A 5901-nucleotide genomic window follows, 5' to 3' on the forward strand; every position below is an offset into this window, starting at 1 on the left:
CAACACACTGTCAAATAATAGAACTGGACATTTATTTCAGAACTCAACAAGTGGGTTTTTTCAGGTGAATAATAAATACACTAAACAAAAGTCCTATTATTTCAAAGCTTATGTTGGTAGTGGGGAAGCCACTTAGGAGAATGCTTCCAAGATCTGTCTGTGTCTACTTCAATACAAAAGCCAAACAGACACCATCACTGCTTCCTGTTTTCCTGTTTTTTATCAAAGTAAATCCAGACATGCAACATGGGAAGCAGCCACTGTGTTCGCTGGCAGAACCCAACCCAGACTACTGGAAACCAGGGCTGAAGATTTTTTACTCTTTTGCAATACAGGCACAGCTACAGGGACCACAACGAGTTGCAAATTCTCAGCAGTAAATATCTGTGGCCAGAAAATAAGAAGGGAGGGGAAACATTAAAATTGTTCACAAAGATTTCATTGTGATATTTTTTAAAGGAAATACTTCCTTTGAAAAGTGATAAAATAGTTCAGAATAACATTTTTTGCCTTTTCAATTTAAAATACTATTTTCCATTTCCATTCTTCTAAGAAAAATTACCTCAATTTGAAAACAGACTTGAAGTAAAGCATGAATTTTTAAATTTTGCTTAGGTTTTAACTACAAAACTGTTTTTAAAAATCTACTTGAGATTTTTTCCCAATGCTTGAGTCTGATCAGTGAATCAAAAAAACCCCACCTTATTGTTTGCCTAGTTATGTTAATGAGTCCCAGCCCAATGAGCTAACCTTTAAATCACACAACCTCTTCATTAGTCTCTCAGAATGCTGCAAAACCTTTAATTCTTTTGCCAGTGAAAGATTGTCTTAGCAGAACTTGAAAGCAAGACTTTTTATCTCATATACGATCAAAATTTTAATTATTTTCTCAAGTACTTGTCTGTGTCATATACATAATGGGAAATATCAGCAGGAAATTGATTTGACAGACACTAATGTTGCATGTTCACCAGTTCACCAAATTACACCAGCCATGTTATCACAACGGGCATGAATGGTTCTGGCCCTACAGTAAACCGAGGACGCCTAATGTGGTCTAATTAGGACAGCAGTACACAGAGAAGTAATACAGTCTTAAATAAGGGTTAGGGTGTCATTCAGTGAGTCAGCTAAGAACTTTGCTTTGTGGATGGGCTTTCACACACTTTTCTATGTATTTATGTACTCTAATGTTTTGAAGAACTAAGGCCTAAATATATCCAGTTATCTGAAAATTGTCATGGATAAAAATCTTGTTGTTGTTTTGTGGGTTTGTCTTTTTATCTAGCTGTTTGCAGGTGGCATTTTTAAGCACTACATTTAAATCTCATATTTCACTTATGCCCAAAAAATTTCTTGATACTCGGCAATACTTTTCGCTTGTTGTTGCACAAGGTGAAGCAAAAAAGTAAAAGTTTTTGTTTTGTCTCCCCCCCACCCTTGAAGTGTTCTTCTGGAGGTAAACTATAAAAAATTCCATCATTGAGGACCACAGTGCACAGTGGTTGGTATTGGTGATAAAGATTACATCTTTTAAAAATAGAAGATATAAGATACAACATTACTGCAGGAACTTTAAGAGCAAGGAAGCAGAAATGAGCTTTCGGAATAGAAGGTGTTTCGGGTTTTTTTTTCCTCTTTATTCCTGCTGAACAGTAATTGTGCATTTCCCTTTTTTTTTCTCTCACTCTCTCTATTTCATTTTTTAATACTGCTTTATAGACAGGACTTGGGAAAGTTTTCTCAACTTATGATTACTTTAGTCTAAAGTGCAGATGACTGGCATCCCAGGCGTTTCTGCAGTACTGAAGCTCTTTCAAAATTCCATCCACACACATCCCCGCAATGATAAAACAGAAACTCTATAAAAGTATGAAGAAAGGGACAAAACTAAACCTTTAGCTTTATATGGGGTATTATTTTTTGTTGTTTTTGCTACAAGGCTGTAATTGGCCTAGTGAGATCTGATAAATGTCTTATTATAAACTCGAACGTCAACTGATGGTGAAAAAAAATATGATGGAACTTGTGACTGAGAGAAAAGTAAAAGGGTATAAATGACTGGCAGTTCCCATTTCTTTACAAGTGTTACATTTCAGTCCCCTGCCACTACCACATGTTTCCTGTTCACAGATAATTTGTACAACATATTTTATCATTCAGTTTTAGACACAGTTGAAAGGCTTTTGCCTAAGGCTTGGAACACTTTGAAAATTGTATACCATTTGCAAGGCTTTCTTCTGCTTCACTGTGCAATTAGGTGACTGCCTTTCTGCAGACACTGGATTTATCATATGTGGAATTGGGTTTTTTCACCAAGGTGAACTGGGAACAAAAATGCAAGTAGTTTTCCAGTAACCCACAGACAAGGGATTAGTGTGCCGGCACAAAGCTTGTAGGCTGCCTGTCAGTCCCAAACTGGACGCGGTCCCCTCACAGAAGGAGTATTGTGAGCCACAAAGTTTCATACAAAAATGCTCTGTGTCCCAGCTATATGTGATTCAAACTTCCACGGTGCAACAAAGACATCTGATCAGAATACTTTCTTTTCTTTAATTTTCTAATACGACTATTTATGACCCTGTTGATTCTTTCCTCCCTTCCTTCGCCCCCCTCCCCGCACCACCCCCCACTCCATCTTGACTAAACTTTTCTCTCTCCTAAAGAAGTGTGAAGATACTGATGTGCTATGAGCTTCCCCTGCTGGAAGTTCCTCGCAAAAGGTGCTGTAGCCAAGTAGGGATGGATCTGGGACTAGCTCCCAGTTCAGCTAATTTATGTGCTCAGTTCCTGTTGAACAGAGAGTACATAATGTGACTTGAGATGCTGATTAAATTTCATGTGTATTTCTATGTTCTAAATAAACCAAATTTTAAAGTCAGATTTGAGCGCTGGTAGTTTATAAACCTCATTACAGCATTTTGTATTTTTCCACTGATTTATGTGAGGAAAAGGGAGGCAAATTCAGCCCCTACACATGTATGATGTATCTACGTGCTCTTACAAGGTCATCTTCCCTTCCAGTAGAGGATATGGAGTATTTCTTAACAAGTAAATTATATCTATTAGAAATGCAGCATTGTTTATTGAGAATGGAATTACAAATTCATTATTTGCTTTCAGTTGCAGGCACCCTACTTGTGGAAACTGTGAGTGTGTAAGTGCACCAGTGAGCTGCGAGGAACACTGGTACCTTATAGCATGATCCCATCAGAAGAAAGGCATGTTTCTTCAGACTACATGTCTCTCTCAAGCAATACTTGTCAAACTATATCAACTACCTCTTCTGAAAACTTTGAAAAAGCTGCACTTTGGAAATAAAAACTAATAAAATTTTAATCTAATTGTTTAGCTGTCCATATCAGAAATATCAGGCTGCAAATTCCTCAGTTTCTTGAAGAGTATGAGTAGGCAGAATATTATTATTTATAAAGTGTAAGCACAATAATATATTTCTGACAGACTGTGTTGGAAAAGTGGCCACTGTCTACTTGCACAGCGTGACCTAGCAGGCAGGATTGTCTTGGCCACTCAGTAAGTTCTCTGCCTTTGCACAGCCCAGCAATGGGACTTTGGAGCAAATTGCTTCCATGGTCACTCCCATCCATGTAGATTTTGTCTGGTTAGAGTGTAAGGTCCTTTTGGGCATGGGCCGACTCTCTCTGTATGGTTTGTAAACTCCCCAGTGCTCTGAAGCAGGTGGCGTCGTGGCTGGGTTAGTGTGGTATTGCCCCTGTGCTGGTGTGCCCCAGCCCGCAAGGGTGTGCAGTAAGGCTGCGGCAGTCTAAGAGATAACTTAGAAGTCTTACCTCTGCCAAAGCATCTCCTCCCCCACCTGAATCACTGGGCTCACCTGGGGAAGTATTTTGCATCCTACTGAAATGTAGGCAGTATAAGAGAAACGTTGCCCTCTCCAGCTGTAGCCTAAGGAGGGCCGAGTCACAGCAGAGCTGGCTTGATATGTGTGTGAATCAGCGAATATTTGGAGAGCTCCAGAGCTCCCACCATCTGTACACATGCAGATACACTAGTAGATGGAGAGCTTCCAAAGGAAGTTCCCTTTCAATCCCCATAAAATTCCCTAGACCCAGCCAGCAACTTGAGCTTGGTGCCAGAGAAGCAGAGGATTTCCTTCAAATTCTCTACCTGGCTTAATTTGCTGCCTGGTAGAAGACCCAAAGACACTGCAAAAAAAAGAAATGGATCATGGGATTTCCCAGTCTAAATGTACTGGTAAACCCAGATGGACTCCCTTCTTTCTGTGGTATCAATTGTGCTGTGTCCCGAATGGGAAATGTGGTTTGCCAATGCAGAAGCAGCATACACTGTAAACAATGACAAGAATAAAGCTAAATATTATGCATATTCATTGCACGCAATCCTAAACACAAAGGTCCCTACTGAGTAAAACAGAAAAGAGGATGGGTTGCTTTTTTTTTTTTCTACTGAGGAGCTTCTGGGTCTTTTTAACCCCTTCTTTTCTCAGTTGCGCAATTTGCAATAACATACAACAGTGGTTTACTTCATATATTATGAGCAAGTACTCTTTAAGTAGAGTCTTTGGTACAACCTTGCTGCATGATAATTTCATTGACTAGTTTCTCAGTGCAGTTGATCAGTAATGACTCATTCCAAGTTTCCAGAAAGCAGTGGTACAATTGCCCAGTACGTACACTTTAGCTTTTCTATAACTTTTAACTTTTCTAATCAACTCATCTGGCACGGGTTCCATTTCCTTTTATTCATACTGACGGGTAAGTATAGTTTCACGTTCTTCTTCAGAGTGCCAAGAATTCTGTTTTTTTAATGCAAACCCTCAACAAATGGTGTAGCAATGCTCTCCATGCAGAACACCACTTACTTTATCCAAATTCTTAAAGGTGTAACATAGGACATATTTCCAAATCATTATGCCCTCACTTACATGCTTATTTGTCAAATGTAGTTAAGATGGAAATAATTCTTTCCTTTAAAAATCAGGTCTCCACCCTGAAAAGTAAACCAAGAAAGTCTATTAAGATCCTGACCTAATAGGGCTAATTTCCATAAGGGCAGTAAAACCTTAACAAAAACCCTATGGAAGCCAGCTCAACCTCACCCATGGATTTCTTGAAACAGTTGCTCCCAAGTGGCAGTGTACCAAGGTAAGCCAGGATACTTCATTCCAGAGCCCCAAAATTTCCATTTATTTCTGAAGCAATGACCTGGGCTGTAACTTATGATGAAGCGAACTCTGGGTTAGATTGGCTGATAATAAAAAGCTAATTCTGTGGCATGCATTCTTTTGCTATGCCCTGTTTTCCTCTCATTTGAAAAAGAAAAATGAAATATGATAGTTTTTGTTTTTATAGAAGCACTATTCTTGATCATTTTCTTGGTATGAAGCCTCTGAATTCAACACTGTGAAATACAGTACTAACCTTCAGCAGCTGGCATCTGTTGTTCCTGTTTTTTTCTGGATATCAAGCAGCATACAGTACATGAGGAAATATTCAGCAACTTGTTTGTTATAAACAAGTGGGCATATGTACTCAGAATTCTGGTTATTTAAAATATTAAGACTGTGAATAAAAGAAGTTGTATCCAAATTCTACATGCACCCATAGAGAACTCATGTTTTGCCGTTGTGTGCTTGTATAATTATTTGCATTTGCTTGAAACATTCACATATTAATTCTGAAATTAGTTTCTACCTTGCTGGTGCATGAATATTTAAAGATAAAAACTATAATTTCTTCTATTGCTTTATTACTATTATTAATGCATAGCTATTAATAATGCATTAGCAGAAGGATACTCCTTGGTCAAAGTAGATAAGGGAACTGACACAACAACATGTTATAAGTATATATATATATATATATATAAATATATATATATATAAAAGTAATAAGACTGTAG

This window comes from Phalacrocorax aristotelis, chromosome 1, assembly GCF_949628215.1.
Source record: "Phalacrocorax aristotelis chromosome 1, bGulAri2.1, whole genome shotgun sequence".
NCBI classification, from domain to species: Eukaryota; Metazoa; Chordata; class Aves; order Suliformes; family Phalacrocoracidae; genus Phalacrocorax; species Phalacrocorax aristotelis.